The sequence below is a fragment of the Chrysemys picta genome, chromosome 4 (assembly GCF_011386835.1).
Source record: "Chrysemys picta bellii isolate R12L10 chromosome 4, ASM1138683v2, whole genome shotgun sequence".
In the NCBI taxonomy this organism is placed as follows: domain Eukaryota; kingdom Metazoa; phylum Chordata; order Testudines; family Emydidae; genus Chrysemys; species Chrysemys picta.
Genome location: NC_088794.1, coordinates 63,531,682 through 63,553,086, shown reverse-complemented (window position 1 = coordinate 63,553,086; position 21,405 = coordinate 63,531,682). Strand labels below are relative to the sequence as shown.

The window sequence follows — 21,405 nt, the reverse complement described above, 5'->3', positions numbered from 1 at the left end:
CCAGCAGCGGATTAACCTTAATCCGTGGATCTATCCCGGCAGGAGGCTGTTATGTGGGGGCAGGGCAGTGCCTGAAGCACTCACCTTCCACCGTGGGAGACCTTGGCTCCAATTCCAGCCAGCATCCTGTGCAGGCCCCATGGGCACCAGCTTAAAGGTCAACATCTAGCACCCTTTAGAAATGGCTGCCCAGTGCGTGGTCCTCAATGAACACTCCTGGCCATCACAGCATGGTACAACAGGCAGAATCTCAGCTCAGGAGGATGCCCAGATTGGACCACAGAGCAGAGGGGCTGTGAGGGGAGACTGAGAGCGGGGTGCTGTAGGTCGAGACTAAGATGCATTGGCAGAGCGGGGCAGGAATGGGGAGGACTAAAATAATGGGGGGGGGGGTGAGGTGTGGGTCAGGATTGAGGGGCATCAGCAAAGCCAGACAGGGAGAAAGTTGCCTGTCCTGTAACTGACCAGCCTGCCAGGTTCAGGTTCACCACATTCAACTCCCCCAACCCCTCAAATATTTTAAAGCCATCAAACTTCATTTCCAAATGAATGGAAAGCCTGAGTCTGTGTGTGGTGTCCCCAGAGCGATGGGGTACCTCCCTGCGTACGCAGGCACTGGCACTAGAGGTGCTGGGGGGGGGCTGCTGCACCCCCTGTCTGGAAGAGGTTTCCATCCTATCCAGGGTTTGCAGTTTGGGTCAATGGCTCTCAGCATCCGCCCTATACACGCTGTTCCAGCCCCCTCCGCCTGTGTGGCTCTGGGCAGCATGGGTAGGGGCTGCTTTGCTCTGTCTTGCCCCTCACAGGTGTCCTGTAGTCACCCCACAAGGCCCCTGGGCGGTCGATATGCACTGTTCTCCCCAGAGGGCCAAGGAGGCACTTTAGGCGGTTCCCATGGGGGAGCTGAACTCTCCACCCTGCCTGGCAGTTCTTTGCATGGAAATACCAACTTGTGAACACAAGCTTAGCGAGAACGGCTGCCAGGGCCACTCAGTCTTGTGCGCCCCCCAGTGCTCAGCCAGCCAAGCACCTGAGCCCCCCCAAACCCATGGCACTCCTTGCGCCCTCTCTGAGCTCTCCAGCCCAGTCAGGACTTCGTGGTTTGAGAGCATCATTTTGGCAAACACTAGGGAGCAGCTTTAGATTTGTAGCAGAGCTGAGGAAAGGGGGCAGGGCAGGGGGTAGTGGTGGAGGAGCGGGAAGAGCGAGAGATGGAGGGGCAGAAAGAGGGGGTGAGAGCCCCCTCCAGGGCATGGCCCACCCGGCAGCATGGACGCATGATCCTTTACCGATCTCTGCCCCACAGTCCAGCCCTGTCCAGGGAGCCCCCGTCCAAACACACTGATAGGAGATCTACTCACCCGCTTGACCTGAGACAGGCCCATGCCTCCACGGGGGACTGTCCCCTTTTCTCTCTCTCTTTCACGCCTTTTTTCTCTCTTTCTCACACGTTTCTTTCTTTTGCTCTTTAACGTCTTTCTTTTTTCCTCTTGCTTTTTCTTCTCTCTCTCCCTCCTTCCCGCTGCCTGTCTCTGAAGCCTCTTACCAGACCTGCTTGCTGGGCCCGGAGAACCTAGCAGTGGGTTCCAGAAAGGCTGCAGGACTCTCGCCAGGGCAGGGCAAGCCCCTTGTGCACCAGCACCACGCTGGCCTTGTTTGTTTTCCTTCCCTGAAGAGACAGAGGATGACTCCTACTCCTATTAGCAAGCTCTTCGCAAAACCCATTAAGCCCTGGTGCTAATCCTGGGGAGGAGGGCGGGGATGGGGGAGGGTGCGGAGTCATGTGACCACCCCTCTAAGTGCCTTGGGCCATTTAAGCCAAAGGATCTAAAATGACAGTGTTTACCTGGAGAGCTGAAATGCTGCTCAGGGAGATGCACGTTGACCAGGCCGTGGCATGTGTTACAAACACTAGGGCTGGGATTTCCAAAGGAGCTTTAGGAGATCTGAGTGCCTAAGTCCCTTAGGTTCCATAGCCTTTTCCTCTGAAAATGTCCCCCTTGGGCAGCTCCGCTACTGATAAGCAACTATGAGAGGGCAGGAGTTGGCCAGAAAATCCCATTGTGTTAGGGGAGTAAGTAACAGTGCATGGGCAGACTGGGTGCCTCAGGCCGCCAAGGGGCACTGCTCTAGATGGCAGATATAGCTAAGGGTAGGGAGGATAATGGGCTTAGGCATTTTAAAAGCATGCCCTGGAAAAGAAATAGGAAAATGATACAAGTTGTTGACATCACTAGGCCTCACCCTAGGTAACTCGGGAGGGTGAAAGGCCACAAAGTGTCAATGAAGCCTTCCTGCACTAGGCCTAAGTGAACCAAACTCTATCCTTCCATGTTTAAACTCTAATCAACCTCAAAAGCCAGGTGCAATTGAAATATGTAAGCAACCAGTTATCTGTGTGCAACCCCCTGCTCAAGCAGTAATAATAAGGCCTGCATGTTTCTGGCTGAAGGAAAAAAAACCAAAATAACGGTTTAAAGAAGTTACTAACAAGCTAGGCTTATAGCTGCCAAGAATGACTTAACTATTACCAGGGATGGGAGGGGTAGAGGGAGGAAGGGGGAAAGAAAGGGAGGGCTAAAGGGGAAAGGGGGGGGGTGAGGCTTAACTGCAAAATGTATAAAAGAAGAAAAACTGTTCCTGTTAATGTGCTTGATCTGAGACGTGCCTGTCTCCTTGCACCGCTTTGGGATCCCAAATAAATTTTGTTTGCTTCTCCACCTGGTGTGTTTATTGACGTGAAGCACACCGGGCAACGAACCCGCTGTTGCTTTGCCTCGGGCACTCTGTGCTGGCAACAGTTTTGGCACCCAACGTGGGGCTCGAGGCTGAAATTTAGCCTTGCCCGGACCCCTCTCAGAGGTCGACAGATTGCGGTGACGACCGACGCCCAGCGCGCACCGGTGACTTTACCGGGGGCCTCGGCGGAGACGTGGTTTGGTCGACCCCGGAGGGCACAACGGTGCAACGCGCTCGAGTAGTGGAGAATCAGCTGCGGGCGACGGTGGGGAACCGGTCCCATGGATAGGGCGACAGTGCAGAACCGGACCCTTGGATAAGGTAGGAACAGTCCAGTGGGGACTTTATCTGTCTTGACCTGGGGACGCCCAGTGTCTACCTGTTATGACCTGGGGACGCCCAGTGTCTCCCTATGGGGCAGGGACAGAGTATGGCAGGCAGGGCAAGGTGTACACCCTTGGAATGCATTCTGGTGAACTGGAAAGTGTTTGGCACAAATCCAATAACTAAAAGTAAACTGAAAAGGTTCTGTACAGTAGACTGGCCTCAATATCAGCTAGAGGACCAGGAAAGGTGGCCACCGGAAGGATCACTTAATTATAACACGATCCTTCAATTACTTCTGTTTTGTCAGCAAACGGGTAAATGGAATGAACATATGTATGTACAGTTGTTTATGTTGCTAAGAAATAGGTTAGATATTTTGCAAAAGTGTAATTTGATTCCGACAGGTTCGGTAGTAGCTATTGTTAGTCCCCAGAACCCCCCCACAGCTGTAATGGCAGGTCCGGTGTCCCCTTCGGCTATCACACCCCCACCATATAAAGAAAAGGTGTCTCAGGTCCCAGAAATTGCCCCCTCAGTGGAATTTTATCCGTTGATCACTGAGACCGTGGTGTCCAGACATGACTCAGATAGGAATCAGGCCACTAATATGCAGGTTTACACCCATGTGCCTTTTAACCCAGTGGACCTAGCAGCCTTTAAGGCACAGGCAGGGGAATTCTCTACGAACCCAAGCAAGTTTATCTCGGTCTTTGAAGGGTGCCTGGCTAGCTGTAACCCTGACTGGGATGATTGTAATGTCCTTATGCGGACCCTGCTGTCTGAGATGGAGCGTAATCAGGTTGTGTCTAAAGAAAAGGAAAAGAGGCAAGTGAAAATGATGGTCGCAGCAGTACAGGCCGGTGGCAGGGGAAAATTCCAGGAAGGTGGAAGGGACCGGGGAATAAGAGAACGTGGGCGCCCTGGCTCACAGAAAAGGCGTCTGGGTCGCAACCAGTGTGCCATATGCCGAAAGGAGGGACATTGGAAAAATGAGTGCCCCGAAAGGGAAGCTACCCCTATAATGACAGCGAAGGATCAAGAATAGGGGTGTCAGGGAAGATGGACTATCCTGCCCCCGGAACCCTGAGTAAAAATGCGGGTGGGAGATTCGGACATAGACTTTTAAATAGACTCTGAAGCTGCACGAACCGCCGTAAACCAACCCCTGCAGCTGCCTGTGTCAGAGTCCCTCACTGTGGTGGGTGCCACAGGGAAAGAAACCAAATGCCCAGTATATGCCCCAGCGGAATGTGCTTTGGGAAACAAAACTCTATCTCACATACTGGTTTACCTCCCTGATTGTCCAACGCTTCTACTAGGACGGGACCTGCTTTGTCGCTTAGGAGCCACCCTGCATTTCACCCAAGATGAAATAACCCTCACCTTACCCCCAGAGAATGCCTGGATAATGACCCTTGCAACTGAGCCCTCAGCCATGCAAGCCTCAGAGTGGAGCCAGTGGGAGGACAAAAGGAGGGTTAAAAAGCAGCTTTGCTGGACAGTGTTGGCCCAGGGATTTAAAAATTCCCCCACTCTATTTGGCCAGGCCCTGGCCAGAGACTTGGAGGAGTGGGACAATGAGGACAGGGTCCTCCTCCTGCAATATGTGGATGACTTGTTAATTTCTGCTGTGGGTCTCATCCCTTGCCTTAAAGTAGGGTTACCATATTTTGTGCCTCCAAATGGAGGACACTCCACGGGGCCCCGGCCCCGCCCCCAGCCCCACCCCCGCCCCCTCCCCAAAGTCTCCGCCCCCTCCCCTGCTTCCCGCGAACATTTGATTCGCGGGAAGCCTGAAGCAGATAAGGGGGGTGTGGGGGGGAGGAGGCGCGACCCCGGCCGACCACCCCCGGCCCGCCCAGCACTGCCGGCCCCCGGCGGCCCAGCGCACCCCCGCTATCCCGGACCGGCTCCCGGCCCCGCGGCCCAGCGCACCCCCCGGCGGCCCGGCCCCGCGACCCCGGACCGGCTCCCGGCTCCGCGGCCCAGCGCACCCCCCGGCGGCCCGGCCCCGCGACCCCGGACCGGCTCCCGGCTCCGCGACCCAGCGCACCCCCCCCCCCGCTACCCCGGACCGGCCCGCGGCCCCGCGCACCCCCGGCTCCCCGCCCGGCCCCGCGGCCCGGCGCACCCCCCCCGCTACTCCGGACCGGCTCCCCGCCCGGCCCCGCGGCCCGGCGCACCCCCCCCCGCTACCCCGGACCGGCTCCCCGCCCGGCCCCGCGGCCCGGCGCATCCCCCCCGCTACCCCGGACCGGCTCCCCGCCCGGCCCCGCGGCCCGGCGCACCCCCCCCCCCCCAGCTACCCCGGCCCGGCTCGCGGCCCCCGCGGCCCGGCGCACCCCCCCGCTACCCCGGCCCGCGGCCTGGCTCCCGGCCCGGCCCCGCGCCCGGCCCGGCACCATGCCCGCGACCCCCGGCCCCGGCCAAAGAGGCCCCGGCCGAGCCCTCCATCCCTCCCTCCCGATTTTCCCGGACATGCCCGGCTTTTGGGGATTTCCCCCCGGACGGGGATTTGAACCCCCAAAAGCCGGACATGTCCGGGAAAATCCGGACGTATGGTAACCCTACTTAAAGCCACTGTGAGCCTCCTGAACTGTTGGACTCCTCAAAAGTGGGTGTGCTCGTCCTGGTTTGTTGCTCCAAAGCTCTGTATAGAAGTTATTTTACTGAAAGAGTTCATAATGGCAATGTGTATGTGTTCATTGTTGGGAAAAGGTGTATGAGTGAAGAATGAAAGTTTCCTTTGTACGTTAAAAAAAGCCAAGAAGGAAAGAAGAAAAAAGAACAGAACGAGTTAACTAAGGGAAAAAATATAGCTAGCAAGCTCAGTCCAAAGATAAGATGCTGGCACCATCCAAGGACACTGCCCAGAGCTAAGACTTGGCCGACAGCCAAGAAAAGGGGGGGCCTGAATGTGCTCAAGCAACTATGAAATCTGCAAAACACTGTCAGGCATTAATGAAATGTGTTAGGTTTCTTTTCTCACAGATAAAAGAAGTGCTACCCAAAGACCCTAGCAGCCCTGCCATTCATTGAAACAAGGAGACCGAGTCTACGTAAAGTCCATCAACAAAAAACTGCTTTGGCTCCACACTGGAAAGGCCCTTTCCAAGTCCTGTTAACCACCAACACTGCTGTGAAGTACCAAGGACTGCCCACCTAAACCCAGGCTTCTCACTGTAAAAAGACCCCTCCACCTCGGGAGGACTCTCCGACTAATGATAAGCCTATTTAAAGACAGGGTGATGTGCTAGTAACCTCTCCCCTGTATGATGCTGAACAGGAAAAAAGAAGAAGGAACACTTGCTTCATTGAAACCACAAAGTCCAGGAATTCCTGACTACAAAAGACATTAAAAACTGACTCTGGTGAAGAAACAAAGAATTATACGCTGGCAGGGAGGCTCTTAGACCCCTGGCCTCCCAGGTACAGGCTGAATGTCTGGTCTGCCAAAAAAACAACCCTCGACCAGGAGTGTCAGTGCCACCAGCCACTCTGAAACCTACCCCAGGTCTGGGGCTGGTTTGGCAAATAGACTTTACTGAGTTCCCCCTGACCCAAGGATTCAAATACCTTTTCGTTTTGGTGGATCGATTCAGCGGATGGCCTGATGCCTTACCCCTTGTTTTGCTCCGCATTCGCGCTCTCCCAAAGGGCAGGTTAGGGCTCAGTCCCTTCAAGATTATGTTTGGAAGGGCATGGCCTATGAATGGTACACCGGTTCTGGCAGGGGAGTGGGAAATGGGGTGTGGCTTTTTATCTCAGTACATGTGCTCTCTGTCTGCTGTTCTCTGTTCTCTCCACAGGTATACCAGAGATTTGCAGCCTCTCCCGCTGGATGCCCCTGTCCATTCCTTGCAGCCAGGCGATTCCGTTCTTGTTCGGACCTGGAAGGACAAGCCTCTCTAAGAGAAGTGGAAGGGACCCCACACCGTCCTGCTGGTCTCCCACACAGCAGCAAAGGTCAAGGGACACAAGAACTGGATTCAATCACTCCCGTCTGAAGGCAGTGCCCGCTCCTGAATGGTGGACCGTCCAGCCTACGGAAAAGGACTACCAGCGACGACCTGAGACTTAAACTGTTATTCAAAAGGCAATAAGGCCTGCTGGGAATGCCCTGTGGTCTCTTTGAACAGTCGCAGCGCACTCCCTGTGAAAACTCTAAGCGTTGGTTGTGTTTACTCTCACAGGGCCGGCCTAACCTGGTGGCCTGGTCCTTTTGTTTTTAATCTGCCTACTATTGGTAATTGATATTTTGTGGGTATTTGGGAAATTGTAATTGTTAGGCCCTAGGGTCACCTGCCCAGCATAAGTTCAGGTCCAGGGTCTGCCACAGTGGTACTCTTTGCCATAGGGACACTCCTTTCGTTACCTCCCGTTTCCCCCAGGCACATGTGGGATGAAAAGGGATCCCTACTAACTTGGAAACAAAAACACATATGAGTCCTTGAAGGTTTGCTTTGCCCAAGAGTTTAACCTCTCTAACTGCTAAGTATGCTCCCAAATCCCGCACCACGCAGCAGGGTTACCCTGGAGGGTGGTCCCCCTAAATTGGTCAAATATCTGTTAGGGATGGTTCAGTAGGGGAAGAAATACCTCGGGTACCCCCTTGTCACAAAACTGTACCATTGAATCCCAGTATGCATTAAGGGACAACCCCTGGCGGCCCCAGGCAGCGTTAATCTTTGTATGCCACCTCAAAGCCCATTAAGGAAGAAGCTTATGTCCCAGAAAACTCACAGGACATTAACAAGCACGTCCTGTCGGCCAAACAGGCTTTCAAGCAGTGGAAGGCCCAGGAAAGAAAACCCACAGTTTTCAATTCCCTTTGAAGTTGGTTGCCCGACCTAGGGGGGTGGCCTTGTGCGCCTCCTCCTCACCAGTGTGGTATTGTGCCTGGTCACCCTCCTCCTAATTGCTTGTTTTAAAATGCTCCTCCGTAAGCTTTGTGCCCCCCGTTCCTCAAAAATCCCGGCATACCCTCTCATTGAAAACCCCAGCTTCATAGCACTTAATCATATCTTGTCCACAGAATATGAGAAAACTCAGCCAAAAGCTTGTTGAGTATTCTCAAAGGAGGGAGTTGTTGACATCACTAGGCCTCACCCTAGGTAACTCGGGAGGGTGAAAGGCCACAAAGTGTCAATGAAGCCTTCCTGCACTAGGCCTAAGTGAACCAAACTCTATCCTTCCATGTTTAAACTCTAATCAACCTCAAAAGCCAGGTGCAATTGAAATATGTAAGCAACCAGTTATCTGTGTGCAACCCCCTGCTCAAGCAGTAATAATAAGGCCTGCATGTTTCTGGCTGAAGGAAAAAAAACCAAAATAACGGTTTAAAGAAGTTACTAACAAGCTAGGCTTATAGCTGCCAAGAATGACTTAACTATTACCAGGGATGGGAGGGGTAGAGGGAGGAAGGGGGAAAAAAAGGAAGGGCTAAAGGGGAAAGGGGGGGGGGGGTGAGGCTTAACTGCAAAATGTATAAAAGAAGAAAAACTGTTCCTGTTAATGTGCTTGATCTGAGACGTGCCTGTCTCCTTGCACCGCTTTGGGATCCCAAATAAATTTTGTTTGCTTCTCCACCTGGTGTGTTTATTGACGCGAAGCACACCGGGCAACGAACCCGCTGTTGCTTTGCCTCGGGCACTCTGTGCTGGCAACAATATCTTAACAGCACCCCCAGCAACAGCGGTGACTTCAGAATGGCCTCCAGTCCCCAGCCTGATTCTCAGTTACTCTGTTCCTGCTCTTCCTGCCCCCACCCCTTCCCCCAAGCCTCAGTGCTGCAAAATCCTTTTATTTCCGAGACCAGTCAAGGTTCTTAATGCCAGCAATGTACTGACCTGTCACAAGACTTACAAACCTGAGAGTGAAAAGTTACGGAGATCCTAAATCTTACACTGGTTGCCCATATCATAAGTACCTAGACTGTTCTTTTCAGCTCTATAGAAATGCATTGTTCCTTGCAAACCAAAAACTTTACCTCTGACCCATGGATTGTTTATGCCTTATTTTGGTTACTTTGATTTCCTTTGAAGAGGACATTGAGCTTCAGAGATGCTGGAACTAGGGATGTCTTGAAATGCTTTCCATCATATACAGAGTTTGCAGTTTTGTTCAACGGCTTGTAACCCCCCCCCCCCCACACACACACACGTCCCCCCGCCTCATAAAAATTGTTACAGTGCCACTGCTGAGCTTGGTAAGTTTAGGGCGGGGATGGTATACTGAGGTTGTTTACAATGGCATGTGGCCCACTGGCAACTGCCGGTAGCAAAAACGCCCAAGGGCTGTAGACGGGACACTAGATGGGGAGGGCTCTGCGTTACTACAGCGAATTCTTTCCCAGGTGTCTGGCTGATGGGTCTTTCCCACATGCTGAGGGTCTAACTCATAAGTGGTGGGTATTGTAGACTTGGGGATGCTTTGCTTCCCCAAACAGCCTGGCGTGGCCCTACCCACACTCCTCCAATAGTGCTTCTCCTGCCATTCCCGGAATTCTGCCCAGCCGCCTGGCGCACCGGGCCTGGGGAGCTGTGGTCATGCTGCCCGGCCACCTGGCGCTGGGGCCGGGGGCCGCAGTGGAGGTGCTCTGGGCTCCTGCGGGGGAGGGTGCCGGAGGGGAAGGGGAGGGGCAGGTTCACCAGCTGCCCATAGTCTAACTGATCGCCATATTTGGGGTCAGGAAGGAATTTTCCTGCGGGTCAGATTGGCAGAGACGCTGGGGGGTTTTCACCTTCCTCTGCAGCATGGGGCACGGGTCATTTGCAGGTTTAAACTACTATCAGTGGTGGATTCTCTGTAACTTGAAGTCTTTAAACCCTGATTTGAGGATGTCCGTAACTCAGCCAGAGGTTATGGGTCTATTATAGGAGAGGGTGGGTGACGTTCTATGGCCTGTGTTGTGTAGGAGGTCAGACTAGATGATCATGATGGTCCCTTCTGACCTTAAAGTCTATGAGTCTGTTGCCCGCCCTAAAGGGCTCGAGGGGACAACAATGGTCCGTCGCCCGGTGTGCTTGGCACCAATAAAGACACCGAGGGGAGAAAGCAAGCCAAGTTTATTTCAGAGCTCTGAAATGGCACTAGGAGACCAGCAGGTCTCAAATCCAGTGCAACAAATACAAACAACTTTTACCTTTTATACTCCAAACTGTTTGCATACATCTCTTTGTCTGGCTGTTCCCCCTTACCCCTCCCTTCCAGACAACTGTTACAATAAGCTCTACATAAGCTTGTGAGAAAACTTTCTCAGTCTTTGCGACCTTGAGTTAGACACCTGCACACTAACTACCTCGCTTCTTATCTCTATTATTTCTGCTAGTGTGAGTGAAACTGCAGCCATCTGCTAGAAACGCTGACCAATACATTTCTGCTTCAGCCTACTTCAGAGCATGTAAGCAGTTAGCATAGAAGTAGGTGAGAGTTCCCAAGATGGAGTTTGGGGGTTCAGATAGGCCCAGAGCAAAAGAGCTTCATCGGCACTTGTGGCCTTCCACTCTCCCGAGTTACCTGGTAGCTATGCCTAGTGGACCCCAACAATCCCTCCTTTGAGAACACTCAACAAACCTTTGTCAGAGTTTTCTCATACTCTAAAGACAGAATGCGATTAAGCTCCATGCAATCAGGATTATCAATGAGAGGGTATAAGGGAACTTCTGGGGTATGGGAGGTACAAATCTTACGTATGAGCACCTTACAGCAAATGAGCAAAAGAACAAGAACAAAACATATCACCACACCTGTGAGCAAGATGCGAACAATGTTTCCCCCTATATCCCCTAGTTCTCCTAAACCAGGTATCCAACCCCAAAGGGAATCCAAAATAGTGGGTTCTCTTTCCTGGGCCTTCCACTGGTTAAAGGCCCGTTCAGCTGACAAGATGTGCTTGTTAATGTCCTGTGAAAACTCTGGGACATAGGTACAACACTCTTCTCCAATAAGGGCACATACAACTACAACAACCCAAATGCCCAGAAGATAAGAAGAATTGTTGACACTAAACAAGTCAAAAAATAACAAGACCAAATACATAGGCCAGGTCGGCCTTCTGTGAGAAAATAAAACCAATGCTCAGGGTTCTCGCGGGGAGTATGCTGTGACTGTTCAGAAAGATCACAACGCATTCCCAGTGACCCTTACTGTCTTTTGAATAACAGCTTAAGTCCCAACTCGTCGCTAGCAGTCTTCTCCGCAGGTTGGACAGTCCACTGTTTAGGAGTGGGCACTGCTTTCAGTCGAGAGTGATGAATCCAGTTCTTGTGTCCTTCGACCTTTGCCGCTGTATGGGTGACAAGCAGGACGATGTGGGGTCCCTTCCACTTCCCTTGAAGAGGCTCGTCCTTCCAGGTTCGCACGAGAATGGAGTCACCAGGCTGCAGGGAGTGGACCGGAGTATCCAGCAGAAGAGGCTGTGAATCTTTGGTATACCTGTGAAGAGAAGAAAGAACAGCAGACAGAGAGCACATGTACTGAGACAAGAAACCACATCCCACTTCCCACTCCCCTGCCAGAACCGGGGTACCATTCATAGGCCATGCTCTTCCAAACATAATCTCGAAGGGACTAAGCCCTATCCTACCCTTAGGGAGAGCACGAATGCGAAGTAACACAAGGGGCAAGGCATCAGGTCACTTAAGAGAGGCCTCCTGACAGACCTTTGAGAGGTGTCGCTTGAGTGTCTGAGTTGTGCGTTCCACTACTCCACTGGCTTGTGGTCGCCAGGGTGTGTGGAGCTTCCAGGGGATTTGCAGAGCACTTGATATCTTTTGAACCACTTGAGATGTGAAGTGTGTTCCATTATCAGATTCCATCCACTGAGGAAGGCCGAAGCGAGGAATGATCTCCTTGACAAACTTAAGAGCCACTGTTTTGGCAGTGTTGTTGCGACATGGGAAGGCTTCAGGCCATCCGCTGAATCGATCCACTAAGACGAGAAGGTACCCGTACCCTTGGGTTCTGGGAAACTCAGTAAAGTCTATTTGCCACACTAATCCTGGGCCTGGGGTAGGTTCCAGGGTGGCTGGTGGCACTGCTACTCCTGGTCGAGGGTTATTCTTTTGGCAGATTAAACATTCAGCTTGTACCTGTGATGCTAGGGGTTTAAGTCCAGAGGTTAGAAAATATTTATTCATGAGCTGGGTAAGAGCCTCTCTGCCTGCGTGTGTGGTCTGATGCAGTTTTTGCAACACTGGTCAAATCAAGCCCTTGGGCAGGAGGATTTTTCCCTCTGTGGAATAAAGCCATCCCTCCTTTTCCTGGAGACCGAGACTGTCAGCCAGGTTTCTGTCCTCTTGGGAGTAGTGAGGGGCTGCAAGCTCACCCACTGATGGGATGAGGGCATGCATTTGGGCATTCTCCTCAGTTGCTGATTTCAGGGTAGCAGCGCGCTTAGCTTCCCTGTCTGCTCTGGCATTACCCTTGGATACATCTTGATCTTCCCTTTGATGGGCTTTGCAATGCACCACTGCTACTGCTGAGGGGAGTTGTACTGCTTCTAAAAGCCGGAGAATTTGAGACCCATGCTAGACTGGAGAGCCTTGGGCTGTTAGCATTCCCCTTTGCTTCCACAAACCAGCGTGAGCATGCAATACCCCAAAAGCATACTTTGAGTCAGTAAAGATATTAACCCGTTTGTCTTTTGCCAGCTCGAGTGCATGAGTCAGGGCCACTAGTTCAGCAAGCTGGGCAGATGTTCCTGCCGGTAAACTCTCAGCTTCCACGGTATCATGAAGAGACACAATAGCATAACCCGCCCTCCTTCGCCCATCCACAACAGTACTACTGCCATCCGTATACCATTCCAAGTCAACATTTGGGAGTGGCTGATCTTTTAGATCTGGGCGGCTAGAGTACTGAACATCTATGATTTCTAAACAGTCATGTTCCTGCTTCTCTGTCTCTGGTATCAGGGTAGCTGGATTAAGGGAGGGACAGATCTGCAGGGTGACTTCAGGATTCTCTAACAGCTTCGCCTGGTACCGAGCAACCCGAGCCTGTGTGAGCCAAAGACCACCCTTAGTGTTCAGCAAGGCTCGGACCATATGGGGAACATACACTTGCACAGTTCCTCCCAGTGTCAGCTTCTCAGCTTCCCCAAGCACTAGAGCAGTAGCTGCGACCGCCCTCAAACAGGCTAGCCATCCCTTTGAAACTTGATCCAGTTGTCTAGAAAAGTATGCCACAGGACGTTTCCAGGCACCTAATAGCTGGGTAAGCATTCCCAAAGCTACCCCTTTTCGTTCATGCACATACAGTTGGAACGGCTTAAATATATCGAGCAAACCCAGGGCTGGAGCTTCCATTAGCTTCCTTTTCAAGATTTTAAATGCCCTGTCCGCTTCTGGGGACCAGTGAAAGGGGTCATGATCCGCTGCCTTAACACATTCATACAGAGGTTTAGCCCACAGTCCACTACCCTGTATCCTCGGAGTCCGATAAAATTCAGGAGACTCACAGTAGCTCTAAGACAAGGGATTAGACCCACAGCAGCAATCAACAAGTCATCTACATATTGCAGCAGGAGGGCTCTGTCTGAATTATCCCACTCCTCCAAGTCTCTGGCCAAAGCCTGTCCAAACAGAGTGGGGGAATTTTTAAATCCTTGAGCCAGTACTGTCCAACAAAGCTGCCTTTTAACCCTTCGTTTGTCCTCATTATGCCTTGCAGTATTTTGCAGATCTCACAGTTGCTTGGGCACATTCAGGCCCCCCTTTCTCTTGGTTGTCAGCCAAGTCTTGGCCTTGGACACTGTCCTTTGATAGCCTTGCTAGCTGTATTTTCCTCTCAGTTAACTCATTCTGTTCTCTTTTTCCTTCTTCCTTTCTCGGCTTCTTCTAACTTCCAAAGGAACTTTCCACTCTTCACTCATACACCTCTTCTCCAACCATTAACACATACTCATTGCCATCATACATCTGTCCCGTAACATAACTTCTGTACAGAGCTTTGAAGCAACAAACCAGGACGAGCACACTCTCTTCTGAGGATTCCACTCTGTACAACCTCTGGTATCCAATAGCTTTCCCTTTAAACCTTAAATGCCTTCTCTGTCTTCATCCTTAGCCTTGGCTATAAACTGATTCCGCTCCACTTCAGACAACAGGTATATTACATAAGTATATTACAATCATCCCAGTCAGGCTTATGGCTAGCTAGACATCCTTCAAAGATAGAAATGAACTTGCTTGGATTCGTTGAGAATTCTCCTGCCTCTGCCTTAAAAGCAGCTAGATGTACAGGGTTAAAAGGTACATGCGAGTATACTGACACTATCTGTGCTGGACGTTCTTGTGTTCCTGGACGGGCTACCACGCTCTCCGTAATCAATGGATACAATCCCACGGGGGGGGGGGGGGGGGGTACTCTCTGAAGCCTGTGGGGGTGGAGGAGCCGAAGGGGACACCGATTCTGGCATTACAACAGTGGGAGGGTTCTGGGGTTTAGCAGCCGTCACTACCGAGGCTGTCGGAGTCAAATGGCACTTGAGCAAAATATCAGTCCTATTTCTTAACACCATAAACGTATACGCATAGAGATGTTCATTCCATTTACCTGTTCTTTGACAGAACAAGAGCAATTGAAGGATCGTGTTGTAATTAAGTGATCCTTCCGGTGGCCACCTTTCTTGGCACTCTAGCTGGTACTGAGGCCAATCAACTGTACAGAACCTTTTCAATTTACTTTTAATCAACTGATCAGATCCAAACACCTTCCAGTTCACCAGAATGCATTCTAAAGGTGTACACTGTACCCTGCCGGCTGTACTCTGTCCCTGCCCCATACCAAGGGAGACTCTGGGCGTCCCCAGGTCACAACAGGCAGACACTGGGCGTCCCCAGGTCACAACAGATAAGTCCCCACTGGACTGTTCCTACCTTATCCAAGGGTCCGGTTCTGCACCGTCACCATCGCCCTATCAACGGGATCGGTTCCCCACCGTCGCCCGCAGCTGCTTCTCCACTGTCTGTGTGCGTTGCACCGTTGTGCCCTCCGGGGTCGAGCAAATCACGTCTCTGCCGAGGACCCCGATGAAGTCACCGGTGAGCTCTGGGCGTCGGTCGTCGTCGTAATCCGTCGGCCACCAGGAGGGATCCGGGCAAGGCTAAATTTCAGCCTCGAGCCCACCCAGGGACGCCAAAACTGTTGCCCGCCCTAAAGGGCTCGAGGGGACAACAATGGTCCGTCGCCCGGTGTGCTTGGCACCAATAAAGACACCGAGGGGAGAAAGCAAGCCAAGTTTATTTCAGAGCTCTGAAATGGCACTAGGAGACCAGCATGTCTCAAATCCAGTGCAACAAATACAAACAACTTTTACCTTTTATACTCCAAACTGTTTGCATACATCTCTTTGTCTGGCTGTTCCCCCTTACCCCTCCCTTCCAGACAACTGTTACAATAAGCTCTACATAAGCTTGTGAGAAAACTTTCTCAGTCTTTGCGACCTTGAGTTAGACACCTGCACACTAACTACCCCTCCTTTCCCTCGCTCCTTATCTCTATTATTTCTGCTAGTGTGAGTGAAACTGCAGCCATCTGCTAGAAACGCTGACCAATACATTTCTGCTTCAGCCTACTTCAGAGCATGTAAGCAGTTAGCATAGAAGTAGGTGAGAGTTCCCAAGATGGAGTTTGGGGGTTCAGATAGGCCCAGAGCAAAAGAGCTTCATCGGCACTTGTGGCCTTCCACTCTCCCGAGTTACCTGGTAGCTATGCCTAGTGGACCCCAACAAGTCTATGGGTCTATAACAGGGGTGGGCAAACTTTTTGGCCTGAGGGCCACATCGGAGTTCCGAAATTGTATGGAGGGCCGGGTAGGGAAGGCTGAGCCTCCCCAAACAGCCTGGCCACCGCCCCCTACCACCTCCTCCCACTTCCTGCCCCCTGACTGCTCCCCTCAGGACCCCCGACCCATCCAACCCCCCCTCCTCCCGCTCCTTGTCCCCTGGAATATCAATTAGTATATTTAAGACCTGAAAGTAGACCTTTTTGGTAAAGTAGGTATAACTGTTATTTCTGAATAGTAATGTTCTGCATATAGTTTAATAGAAACATGTATAATGTTATTGCTTTCTGGTGAAATTGCATGGCACCTGCTATGTAAGGCAGATTAACAGGTGTTGTTATGATGGTGCTGTTGCAAAAGGATTTTCTGTTGCATTTAATATTTTCAAAGTGCTTGTGAAAAATGAGTATTTATTTTAGGTCAGAGTCACGGTTGTTTTGTGGTGATGAACAGCCCATTTCTACTTAAGTTGATGGAGATAATATGCTTTATTTATAATGTGGGCAATTAAATATTTAAAATGTCCTTAACTGTTAAATTCCTGGCTTTTAAAATGTGTGGGTTTTGTAAATTATGTGATAGGTGGCGAGTGTTGTCACTTATCCCCCTTGCCTGGTGTGACGTTCTTGATATAATCTGGGACCATATAGATCATTGTTGCAACCAAGGTCCTGTAGTGGCATGCAAATCTTGTATAAAGGGGGTCAAATGGGGTGTCTAAGACAAGGTTATGGTTTACTGGTTATGATTATGCTGTCTGTATGTGTGTATCAGTGATGTAGTTGAAGTTATGAATATTGGCTCTATACTGCCTGTATTTCAAACTTATTCTATGCTTCTGGGTGACATCCCAGACAAGCTGAGATTAGCTCTGCCTAGCCTGATTGATGGCCCTTTAAGGACCATCAGCTATACAATGGACCCATTGAGAGAAGGCAAATATGCCTGGAGACTCAGCAAAGTATGCAGGAACTTGCCCATGTGACTCCAGACTCCATTTTGCTGTAATTTTCCACAGTAAGAACAAAGAGGTGTTCTTACACCTGGAAAAGACTATATAAGGCTAATGCCTCATCTCCATCTTGTCTTCAATCCTGCTTCATACCTCTGGAGGAACTTTGCTACAAGCTGAAGCTTTGAACAAAGGACTGAGGACCCATCCCAGCGGGGGATGTATTCCAGAGACTTGATTTGAACCTGCAGTTTATTCCATTGCTGCTGCAAGCCTGAACCAATAACTTTGCCATCACTGTATGTAATTGATTCCATTTAACCAATTCTAACTCTCATCTCTATCTTTTTCCTTTTATGAATAAACCTTTAGATTTTAGATTCTGAAGGATTGGCAACAGCATGATTTGTGGGTAAGATCTGATTTGTATATTGACCTGGGTCTGGGGCTTGGTCCTTTGGGATCAGGAGAACCTTTTTCTTTTACTGGGGTATTGGTTTTCATAACCATTTGTCCCCATAACGAGTGGCACTGGTGGTAATACTGGGAAACTGGAGTGTCTAAGGAGATTGCTTGTGAGACTTGCGGTTAGCCAGTGGGGTGAGACCGAAGTCCTCTTAGTCTGGCTGGTTTGGTTTGCCTTAGAGGTGGAAAAAACCCCAGCCTTGAGCTGTAACTGCCCTATTTGAGCAATTTGTCCTGAGTTGGCACTCTCAGTTGGGTTCCGCCAGAACCGCATTGTCACACCTGGTTTTCTTAAATGGTTCACAGGTTGAAAATGAAAATAGCTCCCCATCACTGTGATTTTTTCTCTGTTGGTTGCAGTGATGGGGGAATGTGTCTGGTTTTCACATAATAGGGCCATTTCTTTAATATTTTATTATTTCACCCCATGGAAAACTATCCATGAACCATTGGGGTGGGGGATTCAGGAAATTCAGAGTTCAAGTAACACTTCAAACCAGTCTAAACCTGTTAAAGTGAGAAAGGACCAGTTACGGCACCCAGAGACTCTTAACTCTGCCCAGTGGTGGCACCCTGCAGTCCCCACGACTGGGATTTGGGGTGGTAGCGTTTGGACCTCAAAAGAAGAGTACCTTCAGCATTGGGGCAGCCCTGAAAATTGTGGGAATGGAGAAGTGTCATCACAAAATTGTCCCCAGCCCCCGGGTCTGGTGCCAAAATCCCAAGACTTGCCATTAATTCGCAAGAGTTCGCCATGATTGGGGGATAAATGGAGCAGCCTTAGGCCAGCCTAAAAGTGATTTCTCCTGATCAGATCTGATAAGCAATAAAACCTATGTAACCTATAGAACTGAACAGCAAGGTTCTCTGCCATGCCATGGGTCCTAGCCCATTGTGATTTCAGAGGTAACTCAACCAAACACCACCTGCACTCTACCGTTAATTTGCATGCAACAATTTAATTGATGGTAATGAGTCAGTGACAGGCGGGAGACTGCACGGATGGTGGATTACTTGGCCCAACTACCACATTTCTTCAAAGGCTGATTCTCCCCACACACACACACACTATTGCCAGCTCTTGCAATTTTATTGCAATTCTAGGGATTTGGGGGTGGTTTTTACCTGTCTCATGAAAACATGCTGAAAGGCACCACCTCACAAACTTCCCCTTATTCAGAGTGGCCACCATCTCCCATTACTGTCCGTGGGGCTGAATCCAGCATGCTGGGCTCTGTTTCCCTGCAGTCTATTTACAGTGGGCAGCCACCTCCTCCAGTTTTCAGTGAGATGGAAGCCATGTCCACTCTACAGCTCAGGGGCTAGAGGAGAGGGGGCAGCGGAGACCCTGTGATTGGTGATGGATAGAGTGAGGGGGAGCAGGGCACTGAGAGCAGAAGGCGGATTTAGGGGGTGCAGGGGATGGGATGTAGGAAGATGCAGAGGGCAGGAGGAAGGGAATGTCCAGAACAGAGGGAGGCAGATCAGGTGTAGCTAGCAGGGGGAGGGGAGGTGTCTAGAGTAACCAGTTGGAGGTGGGATCAAACCCGCATTTTTTTTTCCTGTGATACTAGTAGCTGAAAGCCGGTGTTACCACAGGGGTGTAATGTCAGCTAATTTGCATTCAACAATTTCATTGGTTGTACTGGGGGATTGGCTTTGATTTCTGCAGGTGGCGAATGAGGGCTGTGTGTGTGCTGGTTGTGTTGGTGTGTGGGTGGTTTTAAAGAAATGTGATAGTTGGGCCAATTTATCTACCATCTGAGCCATCTCCCTCATCTGACCAATGAAACTGTTGCATGCAAATTAGCTGTACAGTAAGGTTGGTGATTGGTTGAGTTACCCATGATATCACAATAGTCTACGGCTCTTGGCATGGCATCAGGGCCGGCTTTAGGCCGATTCAGCCGATTCGGCTGAATTGGGCCCCGCGCCAAGAGGGCCCCGCGCTGCAGCTGTCTGCCCTGCCCCCAGCTCACTTCCCCCTCCTCCCCTCCCCTGAACGCTCCGCCCCCTCCCCTGCTTCCCGCGAATCAGAGATTCGCGGGAAGTCTGAGAGGAAGCAGGGGCAGGCCAGCAGCACGAGGTAAGCTGGGGTGGGGGCGGGAGAAGGGCTCCGGGGAGGCGTGGCCCGTTCCCGCAGGCCCCAGCGGCTCTGGCCCGGCTTGGCTCCAGCCCGGCCCCCGGGGCCCGGCTCCGGCCCGGCCCGGTCCCCGCGGCTCGGGTCCCCCCCCCCCCCGGCGCGGCTTCCGTGGCGCGGCTCGGATCCCCCCCGGCGCAGCCCCCGCGGCGCGGCTCAGGTCCCCCCGTCCCCGTCCCGGCGCGGCTCGGGTCCCCCCGTCCCCGTCCCCCCCGCGGCGTGGCGGGGCTCGGGTCCCCCGTCTCCCCCCGTCCCCGCGGCGCGGCTCGGCTCCCCCCCCCCGTCCCCGTGGCGCGGCTCGGCTCCCCCCCGTCCCCCCCGTGGCGCGGCAGGGCTCGGCTCCCCCCGTCCCCCCCCGCGGTGCAGCGCGGCTCGGGTCGTCCCCGCGGCGCGGCTCGGGTCCCCCCGTCTTCCCCCCCCCCGCGGCGCGGCTCGGGTCCCCCCGTCTTCCCCCCCCCCCGCAGCGCGGCTTGGATCCCCCCGTCCCGTCCCCCCCCGCGGCGCAGCCCGGCCCAGTCCCTGCGGCTCGGGTCCCCCCCCCGGCATGGCTTCCGCGGCGCAGCTCGGATCCCCCCCGGCGCAGCCCCACGGCGCGGCTCGGGTCGTTCCCCCCCCCCCCCGCGCAGCCCCCGCGGCGCGGCTCAGGTCCCCCCGTCCCCCCCGCGGCGCGGCGCAGCGGGGCTCGGGTCCCCCGTCTCCCCCCGTCCCCGCGGCGCGGCTCGGCTCCCCGTCCCCGTCCCCCCCGCGGCGCGGCTCGGGTCCCCCCGTCCCCCCCCGCAGCTCGGGTCCCCCCGTGTCGCGGTGCGTCTCGGGTCATCCCCGCGGCGCGTCTCGGGTCGTCCCGTCTCCCCCCCGCAGCGCGGCTTGGGTCCCCCCGTCCCGCGGCGCGGCTCGGGTCCTGGGGGCGGCTCGGGTCCCCCCGTCCCCCCCCCCGCGGCGCGGCTCGGGTCCCCCCCCGCGGCGGGGCTCGGGTCCCCCGTCTCCCCCCGTCCCCGCGGCGGGGCTCGGCTCCCCGTCCCCCCGTCCCCCGTCCCCCCCCGCGGCTCGGGTCCCCCCGTCCCCCCCCGCGGCGCGGCGCATCTCGGGTCGTCTCCGCGACGCGGCTCAGGTCCCCCCGTCTCCCCCCCCGCAGCGCGGCTTGGGTCCCCCCGTCCTGCGGCGCGGCTCGGGTCCTGGGGGCGGCTCGGGTCCCCCCCCGCGGCGCGGCGTGGCTCGGGTCCCCCCGTCTCCCCCCCGCGGCACGGCTCGGGTCCCCCCGTCTCCCCCCCGCGGCGCGGCTCGGGTCCCCCGTCCCGTCCCCCCCCCGCGGCGCGGCTCGGGTCCTGGGGGCGGCTCGGGTCCCCCCGTCTCCCCCTCCGCAGCGCGGCTTGGGTCCCCCGTCCCGTCCCCCCCCGCGGCGCGGCTCGGGTCCTGGGGGCGGCTCGGGTCCCCCCCCCCGCGGCTCGGGTCCCCCCATCCCCGCGGCGCGGCTCGGGTCCCCCGTCTCCCCCCCCCCGCGGCGCGGCTCGGGTCCTGGGGGCGGGGCTTGCAGCAAGCCCCGTCCCCAGGAATCGGGCCCCGCTCTTGCTAAAGCCGGCCCTGCATGGCATAGCTACCTGCCTTGCTGTAGCTGTACACTGCACTGGCGTATTTCCTAAAGTCAAAATGGCTGAGACCATAAAAAGGTGGATGCTAAGAAACCACAAAACCGAGTGATAATTCAACCTGGTGATATTCTGAACAAAAAGGGCCTTCAGCCATGCTTGTAGCCATGTCCACTGCTTCACGCTGACGTTTTAGGCTTCAGAGTAATGTTCTTGGAGTCTCATTATATAGATTATCGCTGATATGAATAATTGATATAAGTGTGACATTGCAGTCTATATGGTTTTATAAAAATATGATAGTGAGTGAATATAATGTAACTGGAATATGCTTCATGCAAAAGGTCTCTTGTAAAGCATCATTACAAAGCTTATAATCTAATGAGTGTGATCATCCTATTTGTATAAA

The 21,405-nt window shown here is 53.4% G+C and overlaps 2 long non-coding RNA genes across 2 annotated transcripts in view; one reads left to right on the top strand and one right to left on the bottom strand.

Annotated features, from left to right (window-relative positions):
- LOC135983070 (uncharacterized) overlaps positions 1–8,652 on the top strand; it is an 85,501-nt gene extending 76,849 nt beyond the window's left edge. The window contains exon 2 of the long non-coding RNA XR_010600551.1: positions 6,876–8,652. This is a non-coding gene — a long non-coding RNA (uncharacterized LOC135983070). The remainder of the gene's footprint in view (positions 1–6,875) is intronic.
- Positions 8,653–10,116: 1,464 nt separating this feature from the next.
- On the bottom strand, positions 10,117–15,908 carry LOC135983071 (uncharacterized). The gene is made up of 2 exons (XR_010600555.1): positions 14,949–15,908; positions 10,117–11,502 (listed from the first exon to the last, which is right to left on the bottom strand). It is a non-coding gene; the product is annotated as an uncharacterized LOC135983071 (long non-coding RNA).
- Positions 15,909–21,405: the final 5,497 nt, after the last annotated feature.